We start from the raw sequence: 12,882 nt of genomic DNA, 5'->3' as shown, positions 1-12,882 counted from the left end.
GGAAAATAATTAAACCTTTGCAGCAAGGTTTCTCCAAAACCCTCCCTTTTATTATACTCGTATAAATAAGATAGTTCGTAAGAAATACTGGTCTAAGAAAAAGAAAAGAAATTAATAAGAACAAAACTAATTAAATAACATTAAAAAATAATTTCTTCTTTCTCGTCTAAGCTGTGCAACGACCTCATCTTCCCGGGACTTCCTTTTCCTCTCCAATCCCACAGGCTTCCTTCTTGTCCCAGCAGAACAAACACCCCCTTCCATATTGTTTCTGCATGTTTTTCCACCTAGCAAAGCATGTCTGCCCTGTTTGATAGAGATCAAATTATAAACATCTTTCAAAAAGAAGACAAGAACATACCTCATGAACAAGACGATGCAGTCTAGAGAAGAAGATTGTCATGTGAATTGGGTCAAAGAATCATATATATATACCATGGCCTTATCAGTTATCAGGGCAAATTAACACGGGTGAGACCGGCGAGAGACAAAAACGTATAAGAGAAAAAGAAGGGTAGCAGAGATATTGGTCTTTCTCCTGCCTCCCACTGTACCTCTCTTATGCCATTTTTGTCCCCTGCCGATCCCATCCATCAATAGCACAATAACTGACACCAAGCAGCATGGACACCAGCAGTAGATCCTCCTCATCATTGTATAACGGATGTCGAACTAGAATAAGACGTTCCTTTAATAGAAGGAATTTGGTGGCCCAGAGTAATATCCTCGCAGATTCAACACATGAGCCCCATCCGCGTTTTTTTAGAAAAAAGGCCGTCAGTTGTTTTCCATGAAAGTTCTTCGACATTACTCTCCAGCCCTTTGATGCAATACCAACCACAGTTGCTGAATTACTTTTTTTCTTTCTTTTTTTTCTATACGTTGAAGGAAATTAAAAGAGTAAGAATTAGGGTTTTAATAATCATTTCCTCCCAGGGCTAAGATGAATTTCCTCGCAAACTAACCGAGACAGACACGGGAGCCACGCGGGAAGAATTTAGACAATGGCATTTTATTGCTTTTTCCCCGGCAACCGAGTGCAATTTTTATTTTTTTATTTTATAAAATTTCCACCTTAATAACTAAAAAACTAGAAAACCCCCCAACCTAACTATTTATATATCTAACGTGTACCCGGTAAAGAATGCAACATGTTAGTTTTGGTTTTTTATTGAGAAAAATAAAGTCCACATGCTATTGATTAATACCACCTAATTATTAATGTAGAGTTCATTTTTTAAAATTATTTCTATGATTTTTGTCACATATTTGGAGTTTTTGGAGGGAAAGATATATAAAAAGAAAGAGTTAATTAGGATAAAGTTTGAGAGAGAGACTATATAAGCAAGTTAATTATAATTAGTTTCATTTTGAGTCCTGTAATATAAATCATAGTGAAGATCGAAATTGAGCATGACGGTGCTTGCTCAGAAATTTCGCCCAGCGGGTGGCGCAGGAACCCACCATTATTAAAGTATTTGTGTCACCATCATATTCAAGCCTCGATGATAATTAAATTGCCATCAACCCAAAGTAAACTAACCACACTATAAGCGACTAATTACTTTAATTTCTTCATTTTTGTTAAATCTTATAGTGAATCTGTCTTTACAATAATTATAAAAATAATTCAAGAGGATGATAATTTATATTGGTATTATGAAACTCCTTAACTGATATATATATATATATATATATATATATATATATATTATGAAGAGGATGATAATTTATAGTATTTAATAAATTTAAATTTTAAAAATTCAGAAAATCATCTAAATGCACAAAAGCTCACTGTCTCAGACAACATGATTAAATAAACTTAGCTTAAAGAAATAATTCAACTCTTATGAGCCGGTCTAAGAAAAGAACTCAATTATCGTATGCTTACTTGTATCAATTATTTTGGTTAGAAAATATTAATTAAATCAGAATCAATAATTTAACTGATTATCTAGTATATAAATTATGATTCCAAGCTACTTCAATTTTTTTTTACATTATATCATGTTAACTATTTAAAAAATGTTCAATATAAAAAAACTGATCATTTTGACAAAATAAGATTATTAACAGAATGAAAAAAAAAAGTGTTATCCTAAGAAAATAGTCTGCAAAAGATTTTCCACTGTCGGTCATTTTCTAATTGGCTATCATATATTAAAATAATTATTGAGAGACTGATGCTTTTCGGCTGCAGTGTTTGGTGGCAGCATACGGTCGAGATGGCTTCTCATAATGGCTCAAAAGTCCTTCTAACAGCAACAGGCAGGTGGTTGATGCCGAGTTACTTGAGATTCCTTCTAACAGGCAGCTGAAGAAGGTTCCCAGCAATAACTATTTCTGTAAGAGTATAATTCCAATTTCCAACGCTATATGTTTTCATCACTTGATGAGCTTTCGTTGACGGCTTCAAGTCTCTTGAAAAAGACAAGACTAAATGACCTGAAATCCTTTTTATTTGTTTTTTTTTTATTATCAAATTAAGATAAACTCTTAATTTTTAAATATCTTCGTTTAATAATTACTTTTTAATAAATTATATATATTTTTTTAAATTTTAACTGCACACGTACAATCATCTAATCTGATACTTGAAAAACATTACATATGTACTCAGACAATGATGCAGGAGTAATCAAACTCTACTTGTTTTTGCATTTTAAAAATATATTTTAAAAATTTTAAATTTTAATTTTTTTTTTATTTTAAATTAATATTTTTTAGTATTTTTAGATTATTTTAATGTGGTAATAACAAAAATAATTTTTAAAAAATAAAATAATTATTATTTTAATATATTTTTAAATAAAATATACTTTAAAATACCATTACAATTTCAAAATAAGTTATTAATTTTTTTTGGTAACCCAGGGTGTCCGGACCAGCTTATGCGCACCACAACTAATGCTAATGGAGAGTGTTGCGGGCTGGGCTTCTTGATCTGTGCTGTTTTCGTAAACTTTTTTTTTTCTTTTTTTGTCTTGCAGAGCTGAAACGAAAGGATAATTCTCAACCCCAAATTCTATAACCGACTCAGATAAGTCGACTATTTTTCCTGATTTCAACTTAATCAATCAGACCATTAATTGAGTTTTACCAAATTAATATTTTATTAAGAATCTAACCCAAATCAGCTCTAAATCCTGTATTTCGGAGACCAGCCGCCGAACAGGCCGACTATAACAACTTTGTTATTTTTGTCAAATTTGTTATTTTACAGGTGTAATAAATCTTAAACTTTCTTACACGATTTGTAGATTAAATAAAAATAGATAATGAAATTCACAACAGAAAAGGCTTTTGAAATTGAGTTATTTTCGGATTTCACGAAATTAATGAAACGGAAAAGAGAAAATTCAACAGAATTCCAAAAACAAAATGACAATATTTTCCCAGTTTGAAGCAAGACCAGACAATTACAATAAAACAGGAAAAAAAAAAAAAAGTCCTCCGCCAGCAAGTCCGCTCACTCAACCACTCTTTCCTTTTCCCCTTCCTTGTTACATTTTACAAATGAAACCACAGGGAAATTACTGGAATTAAAAGTCAAGGAGACATCGCCAATGTGGCTCGAAAAAAATCTTCTCTATACTAAAAAAATATTCATTTTTGTTACGTTTAATTTTGTTTAATTTTTTTTTTATCTAGCTTGCAACTTAGCACAAAGTGTAAACTACTCAAACAAAAAATACAATTTGGTCCTATAGTTTTCGACAATTATAATGGAGATATTATTGTTTAAAAAATCTCAACATCAACTTTAATTGTTCATTTCACCTAATTAATTTGCATATCGTGCTATTAATTAGTAACAATATATAGTTAACGGAGAACTTATTTTCTAATTTTCCCTGAGCTCTTATGAATTTCTTTGAGATATTATTAAGTGTTCCCGATGAAGTCATTTCGAAGTTTTGGATTTAAAATTAAGATGAGAGAAAAATATGATAAAGAAAGAAAAAAAATAAAGAAACGAGTGATTTTATTAATATCCTTATTTAGCAATTTTACTTCGAATTCACAAAACTATAGACTGATATCGATGCTTTTCGGCTGCCGTGTTTTTTGGTAGCATACAATAGAGACGGCTCTAAAAATTCCTTCTAAACGGCTGAAGTAAAATCACTTGAAATCCCTTGTAAGAGGCAGCTGAAGGTTCCTAGCAATAACTAATTCTATTAAAGTATAATTTCAACGGTATTTATGTTTTCATCACCTGTGGAGCGTAAGTTGACGGATTCAAGTCTCTTGAAAAGACGAAGACTAAATCACCTAAAGACAAGACTTTTAATTTATTTATTTTTTATCAAATTAAGATAAACTCTTAATTTTTTAAAATCTTAACTTAATTATTTTAGATTATTTTTCTAATATATCATTTTTTCAATCTTAACCAGGCATGAAACATGACACGTGTCTTTAAACAAACGTTTAAAACACGAAATTTATATATCTTCAGAAAATTAAAATTAATGTCTAGGAATTAAAAGATAATAAAAAAACACTACAATTAATTTATTTACGGTAAGGAAAACCGATATTGAAAAATAAATAAATAAATAAAAGTTAAGGACATGAACTTGAGGGAGGGGCCGGTTTCTTCCAAAATATTCAGAGCTTAATTTTCCGAACAAGTTGCAGGCAATCTGTCTCCAAATCTACAAGGTTGAAGAAATCCTGCTTGCTAAATAAAAAAAACCCCTCAACAATTTCTTTCTCCCTTTCCAGGTTCCTTCAAACCCACATAAACCCACTTCAAGAAGGTGATTATTTGATGTGGGCAACTGCAACCGTCATGGCAGTGGTTATTTCCCGTCCTTTTCTTTTCTTTCATCTGCTCCTTTTACTGCGATGGTTTTTTTTAGTTTAATGTGGGTGTTCGGACCAGCTTGTGCGCACCTCGACTAATCCCATGGACCCTGAAGTTAACGACCATGTAAACCTTCAGTGACCATCATATGAGTAATCACAAGATTCGAACCTGAGACCATAAAGGGAGCAAACCTCTTGGTCCCAAGCTCTTATCACTAGGCCACCATCTAGATGGTTACTGTGACGGTTTTTGATGGGTTTTAATGTTGGTCATGGCGATGTTGTAGATTCAAAATCTTCGAACTCGGTAACCATTTATATATTTTTTGATCCTATAATTCTTCAACAGTTATACCCAGCCGCTATTGTTTTAAAAAACAAATATCAATATCAGCTTTATTTTGTTCAGTTTACTTTGGTGTGCACACGTGTACACTATTAATTACTTAAAAAAAATCAAGTTAAAATATCTTTTTTTTATTCCAACAAATACCTTCATGTTTTACTGCAAATATAATTTATTCATTTATTTTTCGGCATGATAGATGGGTTTTTCAACTCAATAATATATCTAAATTGAGTCTGCGAATCAAAACTAAAAAACCTTATTGGTAAAAAATAATTAATGTAGAGCTCACTTTTCTGTATTTTTTATATAAAACTTGGTCGTATATCTGTAGTTTTTGGAAGGAAAAAAAAGATAAAAAATAAGGTGAAGATGGAGAGAGAGGGAGATTAAGCATAGGAGATTAAACAAATAAAAAAAACATAGGAATATTGTTGTTGTTGAGGTTTGTTCTTCAAAGAAGAATTGTCATGGAACATTTGGAAACCGTGCAAGTTACCATATATATATATATAAGAAAACATTTCCAGTCCTGCAAAGGTTACTGCGGTGTATATATAGATATAAAACACGAAATATTTTACACGATTTTTACTTCCCTAGCCATACATATAGATATTCCGTGCAAAAATTTGGTTCATACAGCGACTAAAAAGTTGCTGCGGCCTCAATAATGATAAATGGGCCAGAAAATGATGAGGAAAAGAATTAAACCTTTGCAGCAAGGTTCTCCAAAACCCTCCCTTTTATTATACTCGTATAAATAAGATAGTTCGTAAGAAATACTGGTCTAAGTAAAAAGAAAAGAAATTAATAAGAAAAAAACTAATTAAATAACATTAAAAAATAATTTCTTTCTCGTCTAAGCTGTGCAACGACGTCCTCATCTTCCCGGGACTTCCTTTCCTCTCCAATCCCACAGGCTTCCTTCTTGTCCCACCAGAACAAACTTCCCGTTCCATATTGTTTCTGCAAGTTTTTCCCTCCTAGCAAAGCATATCTGCCCTGTGTTTGATAGAGATCAAATTATAAACATCTTTCAAAAAGAAGACAAGAACATACCTCATGAACAAGACGATGCAGTCTAGAGAAGAAGATTGTCATGTGAATTGGGTCAAAGAATCATATATATATACCATGGCCTTATCAGGGCAAATTAACACGGGTGTGACCGGCGAGAGACAAAAACGCATAAGAGAGAAAGAAGGGTGGCAGATATTGGTCTTTCTCCTGCCTCCCACTGTACCTCTCTTATGCCATTTTTGTCTCCTGCCGATCCCATCCATCAATAGCGCACAATAACTGACACCAAGCAGCATGTTCTTGTCTTCTTTCCACCTAACAAAGAACCCCTCCCCTTTTTGAGAGGGAGCAAATTATAAACATCTTTAAAAAAAAGAAAACTAGAACGTAGCTCATTTCCGTGAATTGCACCATGGCCTTATCAGAGCAAATTAACAATATGGGCGAGACTGGCGAGGGACAAAAATGCATAAGAGAAAAGGAAGGGTAGTAGATATCGATCTTTCTCTTCCCCTTCCCAACCCTTGTACATCTCTCTTATGCCATTTTTGCCCCTCGCTGATCCCATCCATGAATAGGGCACAAGCAGTAGATTCTCCTCCTCGTTGCATGTTGAACTAGGATTAGACGTTCCTTTAATAGGAAGGAAATCGGTGCCCCATCCGCGTTCTTTTAGAAAAAGACCAGCAGTGTGTTTGCCATGAAAGTTCTTCGATATTACTCTCCACTCCATTGATGCAATACCAAACACGAAAATGGAATTACTTTCTTCTTTTTTTTTCTATACGTTGAAGGAAAAGAGTAAGAATTAGGATATTAAAGATTATTTTAATAAAATCGAAAATAAAAGAATGAAAAAACATTAATTTCCTCCTACGGCTATTAGGAATTTCATCGCAAATTAACCGAGCAGACACGGGAAGCTACGCGTGAATTATATAATTTGCTAAACTTTTCCTTATTAATTCTATGAATTTTTGTCACGTAGTTGGAGTTTTTGAAGGGACATATTAAACAAAAAGAAGAGTCAGGATGAAGTTGGAGAGAGATTATGTGTGAGTTCTGTAACTTGTAATTTTTTAAAATATTTTTTAATTAAAAATATATTAATATAATATTTTTATACGAGCACATTAAAATAATAAAAAAACCTAAAATCAATTTTTTTTTATAATAGTTCTAACCAGAAGATTCATAACACCCGACAATATTTCTCCAATCTGAAACAAGACCAGACAATTACAATAAAACAGGAGGCCTGGTGGAGATATATTATTGTTTAAAAAATCTCAATATTAACTTTAATTGTTCATTTCACCTAATTAATTTGCATATCTTGCTATTAATTATTAACAATATATAGTTAACAGGGAACTCATTTTCTATTTTTCCCTGAGCTCTTATGAATTTCTTTGAGATATTATTAAGTGTTCCCGATGAAGTCATTTTGAAGTTTTTGATGCAAAATTAAGATGAGAGAAAAATATGATAAAGAAAGAAAAAAAATAAAGAAACGAGTGATTTTATTAATATCCTTATTTAACAATTTTACTTCGAATTCACAAAACTATAGACTGATATCGATGCTTTTCGGCTGCCGTGTTTGTTCGTAGCATACAATAGAGACGGCTCTAAAAATTCCTTCTAAACGGCTGAAGTAAAATCACTTGAAATCCCTTGTAAGAGGCAGCTGAAGGTTCCTAGCAATAACTAATTCTATTAAGGTATAATTTCAACGGTATTTATGTTTTTAATCACTTGTGGAGCGTACGTGTGGCTTCAAGTCTCTTGAAAAGACAAGACTAAATCACCTAAAGACAAGACTTTTAATTTATTTATTTTTTTATCAAATTAAGATAAACTCTTAATTTTTTAAAATCTTAACTTAATTATTTTAGATTATTTTTCTAATATATCATTTTGTCAATCTTAACCGGGCATGAAACATGACATGTGTATAAACAAGCGTTTAGAAACACAAAAAATTTATATATCTTCAGAAAATTAAAATTAATGTCTTGGAAAAGATAATAAGAAAAAACTACAATTAATTTATTTACGGTAAGGAAAACCGATATTGAAAAATAAATAAATAAATAAAAGTTAAGGACATGAACTTGAGGGAGGGGCCGGTTTATTCCAAAATATTCAGAGCTTAATTTTCCGAACAAGTTGCAGGCAATAATGTCTCCAAATCTACAAGGTTGAAGAAATCCTGCTTGCTAAATAAAAAAAAACCCTCAACAATTTCTTTCTCCCTTTCCAGGTTCCTTCAAACCCACATAACCCACATAAACCCACTTCATGAAGATGATTATTTGATGTGGGCAACTGCAACTGTCATGGCAGTAGTTATTTCCCGTCCTTTTCTTTTCTTTCATCTGCTCCTTTTACTGTGACGGTTTTTGATGGGTTTTAATGTTGGTCATGGCAATATTTTGTTAGTTTAATCCGTTATTGAATTGAGTTTAAACTTTACAGGAGATCCCTAACAGAAAACTGGACTTGGGTTGAGCTTTCCATTTGCTTGCCAAGTATCTGCATCATTTAGATTCGTCAAATTCTACTTTGAAGGCTATTAAAATTGCATTTGAAGCTTGAGTATGTATTTTAGGCTTTTTCCTTGTTAATTTTATATTTAAGCTTTATTATTTTTCATCATTGATTGTTTTCTAGTTATTGCGGATATTAAGATATTTAAGCTTGTCTTTCAGATTTTATAGGACTTTTTATCAAATAAAAAACTATAAGACTTTTACAACTGTCTTTGTGTTGTATGTGTTCTTAGAGTTTATAGTTTAGAGTTTGGATGTGTGTTAAACTTAAATCCATAGCTTTCTCTGCATCATGCATAAAAATAATCATGAGATGGGTACTTGATGAATATATGCTTGCTCGACACTTTCACCTGGCAAGATGGGTACTTGATGTGTATTTGATCATGAGATGGCAAAATGCTGCCCAGAAACAGAGTGACAAGCATCAAGCGAGTATTGTGTAGAAAAACCTTATTGCCAGTCCAAATTCCTCCATACCGTTAGTAGAACCAAAGCCGAATCACAATTAACAAAAATACTTGCTTCGGTTGACACTTCAACATACAGGAAAAACAAGGCATATAACGGCTCTTAAAGGCCATTTCTCTAGCTAGCGCTTCAGCCTGACAGTTCTACCCAGATGCTATTGTTTTAAAAAACAAATATCAATATCAGGTTTATTTTGTTCAGTTTACTTTGGTGTGCACACATGTACACTATTAATTACTTAAAAAAAATCAAGTTAAAATATCTTTTTTTTATTCCAACAAATACCTTCATGTTTTACTGCAAATATAATTTATTCATTTATTTTTCGGCATGATAGATGGGTTTTTCAACTCAATAATATATCTAAATTGAGTCTGCGAATCAAAACTAAAATACCTTGTTGGTAAGAAATAATTAATGTAGAGCTCACTTTTCTGTATTTTTTATATAAAACTTGGTCGTCTACCTGTAGTTTTTGGAAGGAAAAAAAGGATAAAAAATAATATGAAGATGGAGAGAGAGGGAGATTAAGCATATGATTATTTTTGTTTCCTTTTAGCAGCTTTGGAACAAATAAAAAAACATAGGAATATTATTGTTGTTGAGGTTTTTTCTTCAAAGAAGAAAATTGTCGTGGAACATTTGGAAGCCCTGCAAGTTACCATATATATATGCTTCTTTAAGAAAACATTTCCAGCCTGCAAAGGTTAATGCGGTGTATATATAGATATTTTACACGAAATATTTTACACGATTTTTACTTCACTGCCATACATATAGATATTCCGTGCAAAAATTTGGTTCAAACAGCCACTAAAAAGTTGCTGCATGCGGCCTCAATAATGATAAATGGGTGAGAAAATGATGAGGAAAATAATTAAACCTTTGCAGCAAGGTTTCTCCAAAACCCTCCCTTTTATTATACTCGATCGTATAAATAAGATAGTTCGTAAGAAATACTGGTCTAAGAAAAAAAAGAAAAGAAATTAATAAGAAAAAAACTAATTGCTTCTTTCTCGTCTAAGCTGTGCAACGACCTCATCTTCCCTGGACTTACTGTTCATCTCCAATCCCACAGGCTTCCTTCTTGTCCCACCAGAACAAACCCCCCGTTCCATATTGTTTCTGCAAGTTTTTCCAACCTAGCAAAGCATATCTGCCCAGTGTTTGATAGAGATCAAATTATAAACATCTTTCAAAAAGAAGACAAGAACATACCTCATGAACAAGACGATGCAGTCTAGAGAGAAGAAGATTGTCATGTGAATTGGGTCAAAGAATCATATATATATACCATGGCCTTATCAGGGCAAATTAACACGGGTGTGACCGGCGAGAGACAAAAACGCATAAGAGAGAAAGAAGGGTGGCAGATATTGGTCTTTCTCCTGCCTCCCACTGTACCTCTCTTATGCCATTTTTGTCCCCTGCCGATCCCATCCATCAATAGCGCACAATAACTGACACCAAGCAGCATGTTCTTGTCTTCTTTCCACCTAACAAAGAACCCCTCCCCTTTTTGAGAGGGAGCAAATTATAAACATCTTTAAAAAAGAAAACAAGAACGTAGCTCATTTCAGTGAATTGCACCAGCCTTATCAGAGCAAATTAACAATATGGGCGAGACTGGCGAGGGACAAAAATGCATAAGAGAAAAAGTAGGGTAGTAGATATCGATCTTTCTCTTCCCCTTCCACACCCTTGTACATCTCTCTTATGCCATTTTTGCCCCTCGCTGATCCCATCCATGAATAGGGCACAAGCACTGAGACCAAGGAGCTTGCACACCAGCAGTAGATCCTCCTCCTCGTTGCATGTCGAACTAGAAGGAGACGTTCCTTTAATAGATGGAATTCGGTGGCCCAGAGGAATATCCTCGCAGATTCAACATGAGCCCCATCCGCGTTTTTTTAGAAAAAATGGCGTCAGTTGTTTTTTCCATGAAAGTTCTTCGACATTACTCTCCAGCCCTTTGATGCAATACCAACCACAGTTGCTGAATTACTTCTTTTTTTTTTCTTTTTTTTTCTATACGTTGAAAGAAAAGAATAAGAATTAGGGTTTCAATAATCATTTCCTCCCAGGGCTAAGATGAATTTCCTCGCAAAGTAACCGAGATAGACACGGGAGCCACGCGGGTAGAATCTAGACAATGGTATTTTATTGCTTTTTCCCCGGCAACCGAGTGCAATTTTTATTTTTTAATTTTAAAAAATTGGCACCTTAATAACTAAAAAACTAGAAAACCCCCCAACCTAACTATTTATATATTTAACGTGTACCCGGTAAAGAATGCAACATGTTAGTTTTTGTTTTTTTATTGAAAAAATAAAAGTCCACATGCTATTGATTAATACCACCTAATGTAGAGTTCATTTTTTAAAATTATTTCTATGATTTTTGTCACATATTTGGAGTTTTTGGAGGGAAAGATATATAAAAAGAAAGAGTTAGTATAAAGTAGTTTCATTTTGGGTACTGTAATATAAATCATAAGTTGCTCCTCGTGAATATCGAAATTGAGCATGACGGTGCTTGCACCGGAATTTCGCCCAGCGGGCGCAGGAACCCACCATTAATAAAGTATTTGTGTCACCATCATATTCAAGCCTCGACGATAATTAAATTGACATCAACCCAAAGTAAACTAACCACACTGTAAGCGACTAATTACTTTAATTTCTTCATTTTTGTTAAATCTTATAGTGAATCTGTCTTTACAATTATTATAAATATAATTCAAGAGGATGATAATGTATATTGTTATTATGAAACTCCTTACTTAACTGATATATATATATATATATATATATATATATATATATATATGAGATAATTGATAGTATTTGATAAATTTAAATTTAAAAAATTCAGAAAATCATCTAAATACCTAAAATTTCACGGTCTCATATAACGTGATTTAATAAATTTAGCTTAAAAATAGAATCCAACTCTTATGAGCCAGTCTAAAAAAAAAGCTCAATTATCATGGGCTTACGTGGCATCAATCATTTTGGTTTAATCAAATTAACAAAATCAATAATTTAATCGATTATCTAGTATATAAGTTATGATTCCAAACTACTTGAATTTTTTTAACATTATCATTATTATTACCATCATGTTAACTATTTAAAAAATGTTCAATATAAAAAAAACTGATAATTTTGACAGAACAAGATTATTAACAGAAAGAAAAAATAAAAAAGTGTTATCCTAAGAAAATAGTCTGCGAAAGTTTTTCCAATATCGGTCTTTTCTAATTGGCTAACATGATATTAATAATCATTAAAAAAAAAGATATTCCAATATCACCACACTAAGAATCCTGATGATAACCTCGTAATTTTTAGCATTTACATCCTGCTGGTAACTAAAAAAAGTCATGAAACAGCAAGTCCGCGCACTCAACAAATTCTTTATAAACTGTGCCTTTGAAAACTGAAACCGCAGGGAAATTCCTTACAGACATTGCCGATGCGGGACGTAAAAATCAAATGTAAAGGACAATTTAGCCCTTTATATAGTTCCCACTAATCATACTGCAGGTCTTGCTGTTTAAAAAATCTCAATATCAAATTTAATTGTTCATTTTAACTAATTAATTTGCGTATCTTGCTATTAATTAAAACAGAAACAAAAATCAAAACGTGTGCTCGTTGAAACGGATGC

General features: G+C 32.5%; 1 long non-coding RNA gene across 2 annotated transcripts; it reads right to left on the bottom strand.

Moving 5' to 3' along the window:
* LOC127905292 (uncharacterized) lies at positions 1-10,911 on the bottom strand. Of its 2 annotated transcripts, XR_008059159.1 has the most exons (3): positions 10,615-10,911; positions 6,041-6,716; positions 1-183 (listed from the first exon to the last, which is right to left on the bottom strand). It is a non-coding gene; the product is annotated as an uncharacterized LOC127905292 (long non-coding RNA). The 2 variants fall into 2 exon arrangements; XR_008059158.1 differs by lacking the exon at positions 10,615-10,911 and having other exon boundaries at positions 6,041-6,778.
* Between the last annotated feature and the right edge of the window lie 1,971 nt (positions 10,912-12,882).

This window comes from Populus trichocarpa, chromosome 5 (genome assembly GCF_000002775.5).
Source record: "Populus trichocarpa isolate Nisqually-1 chromosome 5, P.trichocarpa_v4.1, whole genome shotgun sequence".
Classification (NCBI taxonomy): domain Eukaryota; kingdom Viridiplantae; phylum Streptophyta; class Magnoliopsida; order Malpighiales; family Salicaceae; genus Populus; species Populus trichocarpa.
This window is presented reverse-complemented; position numbering and strand designations above follow the sequence as displayed.